This window comes from Lactuca virosa, chromosome 3 (assembly GCF_052849685.1).
Source record: "Lactuca virosa cultivar CGN04683 chromosome 3, Lactuca_virosa_CGN04683_v6, whole genome shotgun sequence".
In the NCBI taxonomy this organism is placed as follows: Eukaryota; Viridiplantae; Streptophyta; class Magnoliopsida; order Asterales; family Asteraceae; genus Lactuca; species Lactuca virosa.
In genome coordinates, this window is record NC_136428.1 from 45,944,503 (window position 1) to 45,960,149 (window position 15,647).

At 34.2% G+C, this 15,647-nt stretch overlaps 1 pseudogene; it reads left to right on the forward strand.

Moving 5' to 3' along the window:
- The first annotated feature begins 2,870 nt into the window (after positions 1–2,870).
- On the forward strand, positions 2,871–7,853 carry LOC145163466 (uncharacterized; annotated as a pseudogene).
- Positions 7,854–15,647: the final 7,794 nt, after the last annotated feature.

Sequence of the window (15,647 nt, forward strand, 5' to 3'; positions counted from 1 at the left end):
GTGATGAATCCCTAGCAAAATCCGTAGTGATAAATCTCTAGCTAAACCTGTTGTAATGAATCCCTAACAAAATCCATGGTTTATATTCCATAGTAGATTCCATAGAAAATAACGTAGAAATATTTTCGTTGCAAAGCTGGATAGCTACGAATGGATAATTAATTTACAAATTAAATCTTAATTATTTTGTAGTAATATATATAAACAAAAATAAAAAAAATCAAATAACATTTATATGATAAAATAAAACAATAAATATGTATTACATTGGAAAATGAAAAGTGGTTAATCTAAAATTAATACTTTGCGATAAACAAATCAACACTCTATTATCTACTATTTTTGCAGTTCTTTAAAAGCCTTAACAATTTTCTTTGCCGATTGTAGTTGTCATGCAAGCTGCTTGCATTTTGTGTTGTGTTGTTGATCTTTGGCTTTCATTATTTCCATAAGTTCTTCGTTTTCCTCATTTTGTTTACTTGGAAACTCTCTCAATTCTTCTAATTCATCATTTTTTCCGAAATATAACATAGTTCCATTGTACCGTTAATCATCAGAATCACCTTTACAAATGAGCCAAATACAAGTAAAATACAATTAGCATGTAGCAGGAATGTAAACGGAATCAAACTAATAGCAACCACCTAAAAATCAATTGACACTTCTAAATTTAAGAGCAACCAAACCTACTCCATTGTGGGGACAAATAGCAAAACGACATTAACTTTTGGGGCTTCACCAAAAAAGCATTAAACCAATAAAGCAATGACCTGCATAGAACAACAAACAAATTTAATATACGATCCAATCAAAACCCACAAATTTTGATGAAAACACCTGAGCAAAAACATATCCAACCATATCCAATGAAACCATTTAAGAATGATATCCATACATGCTAATTTACAATACCATTGACCCTTTCAATGGTATTGTAAATTGTTGACTCCACCAACATTTGAAACTAAAAAAAGCAGCAAGCACCTGCATTAAGAAAAATAAATATATAAACTCCATAATTATCTCATTAACAATCATGTCTTGGATACTCATACACTATGACACCTTTCTTAATCCATTAATTTTTTTTGCCATGGCCACTGTACCCTCGCTTAGGCATTTAAACAAACAGGTTGTATGCATATCAATGTTCCACAAGGTACATATGAAATTAGTACCTTCAATGAACCCGTGTAATTAGATGTATTCTAATCGAGCAATATAAACATGAAGTACATGAAAAATGCATAATAGGGCAGCAAAAAAATACAACCTGTAAAACAGCAAGCAAAACATATGAAAAAGAATTTCAAAAAGTACATGGTAGTTGCTTATGGATGACATATGGATGACATATGGGTCATTGGTCAACATGGTAGTTGCTTATGGATGAGATATGGGTCATTGGTCAACATGGTAGTTGCTTATGGTGTCCATGGATGACATATGTGTCATTGGTCAACATGGTAGTTGCTTATGGATGACATATGGATGCCATATGGGTCATTGGTCAACATGGTAGTTGCTTATGGTGTCCATGGATGACATATGGGTCATTGGTCAACATGGTAGTTGCTTATGGATGACATATGGGTCATTGGTCAACATGGTAGTTGCTTATGGATGACATATGGATGACATATGGGTCATTGGTCAACATGGTAGTTGCTTATGGATGACATATGGGTCATTTGTCAACATGGTAGTTGCTTATGGTGTCCATGGATGACATATGGGTCATTGGTCAACATGGTAGTTGCTTATGGATGGCATATGGATGACATATGGGTCATTGGTCAACATGGTAGTTGCTTATGGATGACATATAGATGACATATGGGTCATTGGTCAACATGGTAGTTGCTTATGGATGACATATGGATAACATATGGGTCATTGGTCAACATGGTAGTTGCTTATGGATGACATATGGATGACATATGGGTCATTGTTCAACATGGTAGTTGCTTATGGTGTCCATGGATGACATATGGGTCATTGGTCAACATGGTAGTTGCTTATGGATGACATATGGATGACATATGGGTCATTGGTCAACATGGTAGTTGCTTATGGTGTCCATGGTTGACATATGGGTCATTGGTCAACATGGTAGTTGCTTATGGATGACATATGGGTCATTGGTCAACATGGTAGTTGCTTATGGATGACATATGGATGACATATGTCTCTCTATATTTAATTAATAATTTTATTTAACTTCATCTTTTTAAATTTAAACTGTTAATTTATTTACAAAAATGCTCGTAGGTATTTACTAAAATACCCTAACCATTTACGTAGTAATCTTTGTTAATTACTTAAAGGGCAATTATGTCAATTCACAGTCTATATATTTAGGTGCCATAATTTGTAGTCAGAGTCATGCCGTCGATTCAGTTTATCGGCAATTGATCATCTACATTCCATCCCTAATAGTCAAAATTCCGGCACACTGATCAATAAACCCTAAACTCGTTGTTGTTATCTAATTTGAATACATTCGACGAAGTTCAACATAATGGCAACGAGTTGTTCATCAGAAAGAATGCAAACAAGACAACGAGGAAGAAGAATTACTTATCTGCCATCGCACTTGATCGAAAAAATAGTGCTTACGGTTGGAGGAAATTCACCAATCGATGCTTTTAAGTGCGAGTTAGTGTAAGTATGTTGTGTATTACTTATATTATACTTATATACATATTTAATTTAGTGGTTAATAGATTAACTTTGTTGATTTGTGTGAATTACAGTTGCAAACTCTTTAGAGATTCTGTAACATCAGACGCAATATATAAAATCATAGACACAAATCGACTACGGTTTCGTCGTCCCTTTAGTATTCGACAGTATGAAGTCATAAGGAGATGCAGAATGTTGAACAACTCATACTCTTCAACGATGGAATGGTAATTTTTTTAAGCAATCGGATAATTGCGAATTCAATTAGTTTTCTATATTTGTATTTTTAAAATTGTATGATTACTTATTTTTATGTCAGGTGAAGTATTTTACGTTAGGGGAAGAAATAGCAGAGAAACAGTTGCTTCAAAATGCAGCCGATCAGGGGCAGTTCGATGCGATCTTCGTTATGGGAATGATGTTGAGGGCCGAAGGGATTGAAAGGAAGCAAGAAGCTCTGATCATGTTAAATAATGCCTACGTTAATACTAGAAGAAGTTGGAATCTAAGGCATACCTGTAACAAGGTTCAAAACCACTTGGTAAGGAAGTCAAAGCAGATAACATTCCATGGCTTACATAGAAGTTGTGCAAAGCATCCTTCTGTGAGCAGTTATGTAATAGCTTTTATGAATCAATACAGTTGGTTGTTGAATTGTGAAATTTGTTTGTGGGATGCAGTTTTTGTGAAGTTTGCTAGGATGTTTGACATTAGTTTAGAGTAGTTATATATATAAGATAGTTGTTTGATTCACACAATTAGTGGTGCATATTGTATGTGTATTTTGGTGTTACTTTTGATATGTATGTATATATATGTTACTTTTGATATGTATGTTATTTTTGTCTTTTCCATTTTACTAACCAAAAGTTCATTGTGACCTATTTGGTTAGATTTCAAGGGCAATTTGGTCTATTTGCAATTTATAAAGTGAAGGCGGCATTTTTGTTATGGAAATAAAAAAATTTGTTTAATCATGTCGTTATTAAGGAAAATGCTATATATATAGAATTTATATTTTAAGTAGACCTATATTTATATTTATTATGAATGTTATTTAAATTTATAATTACCCGTATACTACATGGGTTTTAACATGTTATTGAATAATATCGACCCAATAATATGACCTAGTATCCATCCAACACATTGAAATCTAGGGTTGTCGAAGGCTCCGTAATCGATACACACTCTGTTTGAATATGTGTTCTGCAAGTGTCGATCTCAATTAAAGCATTCTACTAATATTCTAAGCTATTATCCAATTACAAAAGTTGTTCAACCATTCAAATTAGAAAACTTCAAAGATTTGTTCATCATTCGGTCATTAGCTTAGTGAAACGAGTCGTTGTGAAGGTACCTTTGTGATGTTTGTATGATAACTATATATTTAATTCAAATGTCATATATGAATTCAAATCAACATTAATGAACATACAATTAATATTGTGTTATTTACATTTATACTTTACAGATTTAAGACAATGAACAATCCAAGTAGAAAGTGGATGTATGAAAGAAAAGATAGTAGTAGTTGTATATAGCATGTTTTCGTACAAGGAGTGAAAAAATTTATAGATTTTGCTACCAGTCAACATAGGTTCGTGGACGAAGATAAAATCAAATGCCCATGCATAAAATGTCGTAACATACCATATAGAGAAGTTGATACTGTTAAGACTCATTTGTACAAGGTTGGTTTTGTTGAGGAATATTGGTGTTGGGATAAACATGGGGAGAAATCAATTGATGATGACAATACGTTTTTAGGGGTGGATGATTCAAACACAAATTTTAGTGAAGGTGCTTGTTCTTATAGAGATATGGTCATAGATGCAATGCTCATGATTTAATTAATAGTGATCCTGAAGAGGAGCCAAATGCACTAGATAAAAAATTCTTTGATATGCTAGATGCAGCCGATAAAGAATTGTGGCCTGGATGTAACAAAGTGACACAACTATCTGCTGTAGCTAGACTATTGAATATAAAATTAGAGTATCGCATACCTGAGCAAAGTTATGATGCTATCTGCCAGTTGATAAATGATGTGTTACCGGAGGAGAATAATATGGTAGGTAGTTTATACGAGAGCAAAAAGTTAATACAAGCACTAGGTTTGCCCGTGGAGATGATTGGCTGCTGCAGATCTGGATGTATGATATATTGGAGGCAAGACAAAGATCTTTATCGGTGCAAATTATGCAATGCAGATAGGTACAAACAGTCAAAAAATTTGGCCAGATGTTCTCGCGTATCCTTCAAGAAAATGCATTACTTTCCTTTGACTCCAAGGTTAAAAAGACTGTATGCTTCACAAGCCACATCCGCTTCCATGCGATGGCTCTCCAAGAATCATGGACATGATGCTGGAGTAATGTGTCATCCATCCGATTCAGAAGCTTGGAATCACTTTGACAAAAGTCATCCTTCATTTGCAGCAGAAGTACGTAACGTAGGATTAGGCCTAAGTACAGATGGGTTTGCACCACATGGAGCATTTGGAAAACAATATTCATCTTGGCCTATTATTATAACACCTTATAATTTGCCACCTTCTATGTGCATGAAAGAGCCTTACATGTTTTTGACCGCACTTGTGCCAGGACCGTCAAACCCTAAGCATAAAATAGATGTATTTTTGCAACCAGTTGTTGCAGAGTTGGAGCAATTATGGGAAGAAGGCGTAGTAACATATGATATATCTTTAAAAAAAAATTTCCATCTAAGAGCAGCTTTGATGTGGACAATAAGCGATTTTCCAGCATATGCAATGTTGTCCGGATGGTCTACAGCAGGTAAGCTAGCATGTCCACACTGTGGGAAACATACACAAGCATTCAGACTAGAGAATGGTAATAAGATGTCATGGTTTGATTGCTATAGAAGATTTCTACAGGTAAATCACCTATATAGAAAGGATAAAAATAAGTTCAGGAAGAATCGTCATGTGATAAAAGGTCCTCCTCCAAGTAAGAATGGTGAACAAACTTTAAGGGAGATTGAACAATTAGGTTTGGTAAAAGTGACTGAACTAAATGTTGATGATGTAAACAAAAGATGTGGCGATCATGGTTGGAAAAAGAAAAGCATATTTTGGGATTTACCATATTGGAAAACAAACCTCATTAGACATAATTTTGATGTTATGCATATTGTTAAAAATGTATTTGAAAACTTTTTTTACACTGTAATGGATGTCAAGGGGAAGACGAAAGACAATGTAGCAGCCAGAAGAGATCTGAAGCTCTATTGTAGGAAGAGAAAAGGAGTCGAAGATAATGAAAGAGCATACTACACTCTGGACAAGAATCAAAAGAAAGCCATATGCGAATGGGTGGAGAAATTGCGTTTCCCCGATGGTTATGTTTCTAATTCGGGGAGGTGTGTTGATTTAACAGGGTGTAGACTGTTCGGAATGAAAAGCCACGATTGTCATGTTTTTATGCAAAGATTGATGCCAATTGCATTTCGTGAGATGTTGCCACAACAAGTGTGGGAAACATTAACAGAGTTGTGTATTTTCTTGAAAACATTAACAACAACATCAATCACAACAAAAGACATGTAAAGGATTGAAACCGAGATCCCAATAATATTATGTAAATTAGAGACCATCTTTGTCCCTGGTATTTTTAACTCCATGGAACATTTACCAGTACATTTGCCATACGAAGCGAAGATAGCGGGTCCTGTCCAATATCGGTGGATGTATCCATTTGAAAGGTTTGTATGGTACATCGTAATGTATGTTGCTATTTTTGTAAGCTAATTTAAATAATCTTCACTATAGGTATCTCAATCAGTTGAAAAAAGATGTGAAAAATAAAGCTCGAGTGGAAGGATCCGTTGTTAACGCGTACTTACTACGTGAAGCATCAATATTTTGCTCTCATTATTTCGAGACTGGTGTCCCCACACGTAATAGAAAGTTGCCTCGAAATGATGATGGAGGAGGAGATGAGCAAGCAGATGCTAACAACGACATGTTAGATATATTTTCATATCCTGGGCGTCATTATGGAAGATACACGATTAGAATGATGTCTGATGAGGAAGTGCATGCTGCCCAAACTTACATACTCCTTAACGAAGATAAGATCAAGCATTACATCAAGTTCGTACATCACTTTTAATTATAATAATCATTTGGTGTGTAATTGCTATGATCGAATAATATTTACATGCATGATTTTGTTTATTACATTCATAGTTACTTTAAAATGTTATTGAAATGTTGATATACAGAATATTTGAAGAACATTTGAATGAACTTATGGGGGATATGGATGAACAGGTCCTTGCAGCTGAAGTTGAGAAGAACTTTGCATTATGGTTTCAAAACTATGTGGGTGTTATTTTTGTATTTTTTAAAATTTATTATTTTTTGTTATGGTTATAATTAACTCTAATTAAGCGTTTTACTATTTTTCATATAGACACGTAAGATCCCGATTAACAACAAGTATATATATGACCTTTCCAAAATGCCATTCAAAAAAGTGAAATTATATAGTGTATAATTTGTCAATGGTTACAAGCTTCACACAGAAGCTCATAGTCTGAACAAATCAACAACCAATAGCGGATTGTGTGTTAGTAGCCAAGGAGGTGATTATTATGGTAAGGTAGAGGAAATTTTAGAAGTCGAGTACCCTGGTTACCCAATTAAAACCACAGTTTTGTTTAAATGTCATTGGTACGATCCAACACCTAACATAGGAGTTAAGGTTCACAAACAATATAACTTGGTCGAGATAAACGTCAAAAGAAAATACAACAAGTTCGAGCCATTTGTTTTAGCCATGCAAGCCACTCAAGTGTGTTACATTCCCTACCCAAGTTCGCAAATAAACAACTCGGACTGGTGGGCTGTATTTAAAGTTAAACCTCGTGGTTGGACCGATGAAAATCATCCTCAGAAAGACGTTTCTTTCCAAAAAGATGAAGTTGAATCAAATGAAATCATTATACCAAGTCTAGCCGATACAGACAATCATGATGATGATCACGAAATGTCAAGCAACGGTTCAGATAATGAAAATAATATTGATGAAGAAGGTGAAATTCATGAGGACGACAATGATGGTATTCCTAACAGCGAGGGTAGTTATGAGTATAGTACATCGAGCAATGAAGAAGAAGAGGAGGATGAAGATAATGACTAGATGTTTTTGTGTGTTTAATGTTTTTTGCAATGAAGTTAATTTGTAATTTGGTTTAATATCAATACATAAATGTAAACTAGGAATAAAGCTCGGGCTTTGCACCGGGATGTTTTTTTGTGTTTACATCATTCTGTTAAAAGGACATTTTAGTCATTTTTTCTTGCTATGTTGTTTGAGTAGGATGAAGTATTTGTAAAACCCATGTTATTTTTGTGATGAAGTATACTAAATGTAATTAAAAATAAGTTTGTAATGAATTCGTTATTAAGGAAAATAATCTACTTAGATTATATATACTTTAACATGCCCGGTTAATGTAATTAAAAATAACTTTGTAATGAATTCGTTGTTAATTATTCATTATAATACTATGTTTTCAATAAATTATACACAACTTGATTAGCACAACTGGCTTAACCGCGCCCTTTTCTAGCATAAGCTTAAGTTCGAGTCTGCTTGCCACCAATATCTATTCATTTTTACATTTTTTTAGCCATTAGTTTATGCCACATATTACCAATTCAAAAACATTTCATTCAAACCATATCTTACAAACTCCAATGATCATAATAATAATTCATCCATAGTATAACAAACATAATTAAGCATACAACATCCCAATAAATGCCGTCACAAATTAGCTACGTGTTTTGTTCCATAGCAAAACAAGCAAACGAAATCATATTCCATAGCAGAATTTCCTAGCAAATACCTACGAATGGTACTTCCATAGCAATTCAACTATGGAATTGGTTTCCGTCACAAACTCCATTGCATATTAACCACGATGATGAATTCCATAGCAGCAGTACAACGGAAAGTGATTTGGTAACAAATATCGTTGGAAATTGCTACGAATTTTTGTTCCATAGAACTATCGGTAGCATAATACCAACGGATATGAAGTCGGTAGCATTTTCCCTAGCAACTCCCACTCTCGCTACCAAAAATAAAATCCATAGACAATGTGGTAGCAACATTGCTATGGAACGACATTCCATCGCACGATCCATTGCAGATTAACAACGAAAATACGTTCCATAGCAACCTTCCCTAGCAAAATCGCGTTTTTCTTGTAGTGTGATATTATGAATGTTTTTAAACTATTGGTTTTTATAACAACCTAACTAAAATTTAAATTTTTGGTCTTGAATTTTGGGATGTTACAAAATTGTATGCTAGTTGTAGGCTTCATGCTTTGGATATTTTATTGCATGTATAACTAGAGAAAACTTAGATCCAAAGCATTAGGGTTGTATGTGCACCATAAGAGTGTTGTAGTATACAAAAACCCCAACAGTGGTATCAGAGCCATGGGTGTTTTCTGTTATATTGATGCATTGGTAATTGTTCAAAGAAAAAAATTGTTTTTTTGGAATCTTCATGATCACCACGACGTGGTCAATGTTACCACGACGTGGTGGCTGGTCAGTGGGCATATTTTTCAGTTTTTTGGCCTAAATTGGATTAGGATTATTACCGTTAAACTGTTTTGTATCATAAAATATGTTTTTTTTTGATATGGTAATGATTATTCCATCCAATTAAGAGATAAATTGTAAAATCTTGAAATTCTATGATAAGCTGATTGTTTGTGAAATTTGATTTGAAGTTATCTTACTATAAGAGTTGCATTATGTCAAATTTGTAAAAGATAAAATTATGACTATTTTATTGGTTTTAAAGTTTGATTTAAGTGTTTTTAGGAGTTACAAAACTTGCCATCAAGTTTTGCAACTCAAAAGTTTTTTATGGAGTTACAAATCTTGTCATCAAGTTTGGAATTCAAAAGGTTTTCAAGAGTTACAAAATTGCCCTCAAGTTTTGGTATTTGAAAAGTCTCAAATTATGAAACATTGATTTGTAAAACTCTTGTAATTAAAAGGTGTAACTCTTGGGTTTATAACTTAAAATTAATTAAATGGTTTTAATTTTGTGTTTTATGTTTAGAGCCTTAATGTCTTTTGAATAGTTCAAGTTACCTCTTATGGATTGTATTAAATTAATTAAAGTGTTTAATTAAAGGAGAAGATTAATAAATCCATAACAACATGGTTTAAGTTTAATTAAATTAAGAGTATAATTTATTAATAGAATTAAACTACCAAGTATTTTAAAAGTTTAAAATACACCCTTATACTATATAAAATTTAAATTTTAATATATATTATATGTATAAGTAAAAGGTCAGTCTTACCGTTAGTAGGTCTCATTCACGAAGCCGGTCTATAAGGTGGGTATGAGGTTACTGCCTATAAAATGGAGGTTTAATGGGTGTCCACTCTCACCCAACGCTTCCTTGACTGGTGGAGGGTCGTTAGCCGAACGGGTAGGATAGGAAACTAAAACCTCATTAAAAGTATAATGATTTTTAAAGTAACTAAACCCTTATAAATTCCCAATCTTAGTTACTTTAGGAAAAATATGAATTTGATGCTAACCCATGAAATTGCACTTTGCACCTTGCCAAGTCGTTAGTGGAGCGTGTGTGGTTAACCGACACACTAACTTGGACTAGTAAGGGTGGCAAAGGGTAGCTCGTAGTTTTTCATAGATCAATGGAGCGTGTGTGGTTAACCAGCACATTGATTAGGTGATAAATGACTTCGAGAGTACCAAACTAATTTGCATGGTTATTCACACCTTGTTTGTGATCCTCGGTATCCCAGTCACAAACTTGAAGGGCATAATCGAGATTAAACATGCCATTGAAAAGTTCAATGAATCTCAAAGAATCTAGGAATTTCAATCATTTAAAACCTAATGTTCACTTTCGTTTTTCATGGTGGAAATTGGTAAATCGTCATTTAGCTACCTTCAAATATTTTTCAATTGGATTACGGCATCCCTCCTCCGAATTGTAAAATATTGTGTTGGGTCTTAGCCTTAATATTTCATTTTGGGTGTTATATTAAGGACTTAAATCAACTTACTTGAATTTATCCCTTGTAGATGCCTGGTTCTGACAACTATGGTCTTCCCGAATCTTTTGGAAAAAGCCTTCCTCATGAAGATGATGTCCCACGATTGGATCGTGGAGATGGAAATCATGCTTCACCTCCTCCACCTCCTCCACCTCCTCCAACAATTCTCCCTGACCCACAATTTCGTCGACTTGAAAAGTTCAAGGTCACTTAAGCCCTATTGGCTAGCAAACACCAATATGGAAGCTCTTTGTGTGCACATGTCTTGGAGATGAAGTCACACACTGACAGGATGGGAATGTTAGGATTCGTTGTGTCGAGGAAGTTGGCTGTTGACTTGGTACTTCAGTCACTCCCCGAGTCATATAGTCAGTTAGTCAAAGACTACTGTATGACAGACCGCGACGTGACCCTTGTTGATCTTACCTATTTGCTACTGAATCAGAAATGATTTGGCGCACTGGTCAAGCAAATTTGATTGGAAGATCTACCTCCCAAACATCCATGGACATTGACAATGGAAACATTGGAAGTCCAGAAAAGTCTTCTCTTCCCAATGGAAAGGGATCGGCCATGGTCAAGCCATTTGACCTAATGGTAAAGAGAAAGACTAAGTCTGAGATTGTCCCGTAAGCCATCCCAAAAGAATTTGTTTGTTTCTACTGCCAAGAGAAGGGACGTTGGTTGCGAAGCTGCCGAATCTACCTGAAGGATTACAAGGATGGTAAAGTCAAAATGTTTGACTCTGCTTCAGGTAAGTCCAATATCTAACTCTATTAAGTTCCTATTTGGAGATTCTAAATACATGATGTAATGTAATTACATTTTGATGTTTTGTAGGATCGAAGAAAAGAAAGGAAGCTTAAAGGAAGAGCATGCTGAATCTGATCGCGAAGGTGGATTTTGACGCATGGTTCGATGATCGGATTTTTGAGCTGCTACTTAGAGTTATGATAGATTGCTTAGAAATATTTAGTAACATAGTTTTCATTTGTAATTACATTGTAAGGAAAAGTTTTTCCGCATTTTGTAAATAAAGGAAAATTTTTAAATTTATCTTATTTTATATTTCCTTGCAAATGGCATTCGTGAAAATTGATGTTTGTGTGTTTCTATTGTTAGCAATGTTGAAAATGGATTTGATTCTTTCGTTTGTGGTAGTGTCAAAATTTACCAAATAAGGAAAGATTCTCATCACCCAAGTTTCAGTTGGATAGAAACTTGGAATCATGCAACTTGTATTGTGTGATGAATGAGAACCTTCATCTTTGGTAAATTAAGGCTAATTCCTTGTTCACATGTATATGTTAGTCAAGTGAAGGACTAGGGGATCAAGTACACTTGGTTGTGCACTGGTCAGGTCCACCACAAAGAACGATAAGATTATTCGTCATGATTTACTAAAAGTTTAGTTAATATGGTTATACTTGCAAGATTAAGTGTAATTCTGGATCATTGAAAAAGTTTTAATGTGTAGCAGAACGAACAAGAAGAATCAAATTAGGCAGAAAGATAAAAGTTTCTCCAATTTGAAAAGAAGGGAGAGTACTTGAGTATCGTGTTTTATGATAATATTAGTGATTATGGAACCATATCACAATTGATCCTCTAAGTGTACTTGTATGGCTAAGAAGAGGAATCAGGAATTGTTGAAATGGTTAAATCAAAAGGTGAATCATACTTCGTTCGAAAATCGAGTCTTAGAGTCGTATTCCAAGATTGTAACTTGAGTGACATATCTTAAATAGGTTTATAACACTTATCAAATGTAGAGAAAATGTTACTTACTCTTGTACATTTGAAATTGGTAAGTTGTGATGTCTTGGATAAGACAAAGCCCAACTAAGACCAATTGTGCGAAGTGTTTGTCTTGATAAGAATCCGCACTAACTCTTGAATATTTGTTTGTCAAGGACAAGAGATTCTTATATGTCAAGAGGTCAGCGGGAGTCTTAAAGACCTTGAAAAGCTTCAAGAACTAATCAAGAATGAACCTATTGTTAATCACTAGCGCACGACTTGAGGCTTGTAACCTATCGTGTTGACATGTTCTTGTTTCCGTGCCCATTCCAGTTAAAGTTGACTATGCATGTGAGTTCTATGAGTGCTCAATTGTTTGCATAACAACTTGGAAGCAATGGTAGGCCCTTGTGCTGGCAGGTGGCAAGAAATTAAGATTGAACAAGTTCGGTCCATATGAGTTTGGATTTACTAACATTGTCTTGTGATTATGGTTATGACAAATTCACATGGATAGGAATGCATACACCATAAAATCTATGTGTCATAAGGTGTCTCTCCAATTCATGAAAATGATTGTGAGGAAACGCTTTCACTAAGTAGATTTTAAGGAGATAGCATTTGTGATATTTGCATTCTCAAATTCAATTATGATTACGACATCCCTCTTCATAGTTCGAATTATGAGAAATGGCAAAACGTCTAAACAGTCGAGACTTATTACTCTAAGTTCTAAAATTGTTTGGACACACATGTGAGCTATATATGGAAAGGTGTATGAGTTTGAGAAGCTTAGATAAAGTCGTATCGAAGCATTTTGTAACAGAAATCTGAACTTTGGTAAGAAAGTCAACAAGTATTGATTTCTAGAAGTCCAGTTGATTTCTGAGTACATGTAAAAGCTAGTGGGAGCATAAATGTTATGTTATTAAAGAAATAATTGTTATGCTAGTGGGAGCATAATCATTATGGTAACTGTTGCAAGGTAGAAATGTTAATTATAGAAAACACAAGTTTCGATTTGGAAAGTTATAGAGGTTGAAAAGTTGTTTTGCTATAATTAAGGGAGAAAAATTAATACTTCATTTCGAATGTAAAAGCTTAGTCATGGACATATGTGAATGTTATGTTGAAATGATTCAACATAAGGAAATTCGATATGTGGAAATATTATAGAGAAAGACTGGTAAAGTATCATGTCTTTATGTGAGACATTATGAATCGTATTCCATATGCTTCGGATATAGGATCGATGGCATAAGCTATAATATTAATCTGTTCTAATTTTCCATATGCCTAGGGCATTAAAAGGGAAAAGAGACTAGAACAAGATATGACTAAAATGGTTAAGTAATTGTCGAGGACAACCTGAGGTTTACCAAAGATTGATTGCTCATGGACAGTTTGAAGTAAAGTGTAAATTTTGGAAGGACCATATTGACATACTCTGAGAAGAGGTAACTCTTGTTCAGAAGTGATAGTCAAAATGGGAATATGGAAATGTTACTATAAGTGGAAGTTAATAATAAAATTGTAAGATTAGAAAACTTAATGCAAGAAGGATGTTCAAATGAATGTACTTTGAATATGAGACTTCGTTTCCATGGAATTGCTCTCCATTGGAATACTTTGTAATGTCTGTTTCCAAGTCACAATGACTTTTGTGCATGGCATAACTATTCTTTTAATTCAAGTATTAAGTTGATTAATCGAAACATTATACAATGAATAATGTGTAATCAATATGGTGATTAAATAAAAGGTGTTTTATTTATATTCAGAAGTTCTGAGACCATATTGGATTCGATTATTCTTGTGTTTCACTTTGGATGTTTTGACTTCCAGAATAATAAGATTATTCAATCTATCCACAATTGATCATACTTTGGAAGTAGGTATTGAGGCGAGACTGTCATGAATATGACTGTAGATTGTCTAGGTGTTTTAGACATAGCACAAGTTTGCTGCAGTGTTCTTGAGTACTCCTGGAATAAGATTCGAGTATTGGATTAAACCCACGCTCATCTGAATAACTTCATGGATTTTATCAAGAGTGATTGTGAGACGATAATATCTTATATTCTTAAAACATAGATATGTGAGTTGTAGCTTACAAATTGGTTGCACATTGATGATGCGTAAACACACCAGCAACTTGGTGTTATTAAAAGCATTGTTGTGTGTGATTTGATGAGTAAATATAGCAAGCATATGAGTCGAAGTTTATCCATTCCTTTTACCCTTAGAGGGATAAAAGCGATATATGTGGGCCCTTTTATGATTTAGTGATGACACCCTAAGCGTTGGGCCAAGCCTGGACTGATTTTATTTGTTCAATTAGTCAGTTGTCATAAATCGGAAATTAGGAAACAACAGATGGACAAAGAGAATGATTATAATCCATGTCTCAGTCCATATGATATCTTGTAGAATGGAGGAATATATGATCCCTTATCTAATGGACGCGTCATTGACTAGGTCAGAGTTCGGCAACGACTTTTAAGAGCTACGATTGCTAGTCGGTGCTTAAGTCGTACTTGTAGTTATATTTATTAGACTTATCCAAGTGAGAGACTGTTGGATTGGGTGTATAAGCCCATAACTATAATTGGTATGTACTTTACCCGAGAGTAGCATGGTCCAATTCGGGTTGCCTTCACCAGGACAATTTGATAGGATAGATATTTGAGAAAGAGGTTCTTTATGATTTACTAATATATTATAAGTATAATATATTGAGAAATCATATTATTTAATTAGTATTGACCAAGAATTAATTTGGAATTAACTTAGTGATCAAAACAGACTAATTAAATTAACGGGGACTAATTATGTAAATTAACGGGGACCAATTAAATTAACGGGGACTAATTATGTAAGAATCCATAAAGAGTTAGTCCACATGAGTTATGGATCATAAGCCTAAGTGTAAGAATTAGGGTTACATGTGACTCTTGGATTCTACACTATATATGTAATCCCTTTATGCACAAAATTAACACACTAGTGATCTTGGAGATGCTATAGCCGAATTTTGGTGCCTAGTAACTCTCTCTCAAAGTCCTCCTTTGTTCATGGTGTTTATGACTTGTTTGAGGCATCACATTTGAGGTGCTAAGTTCTTAAAGGC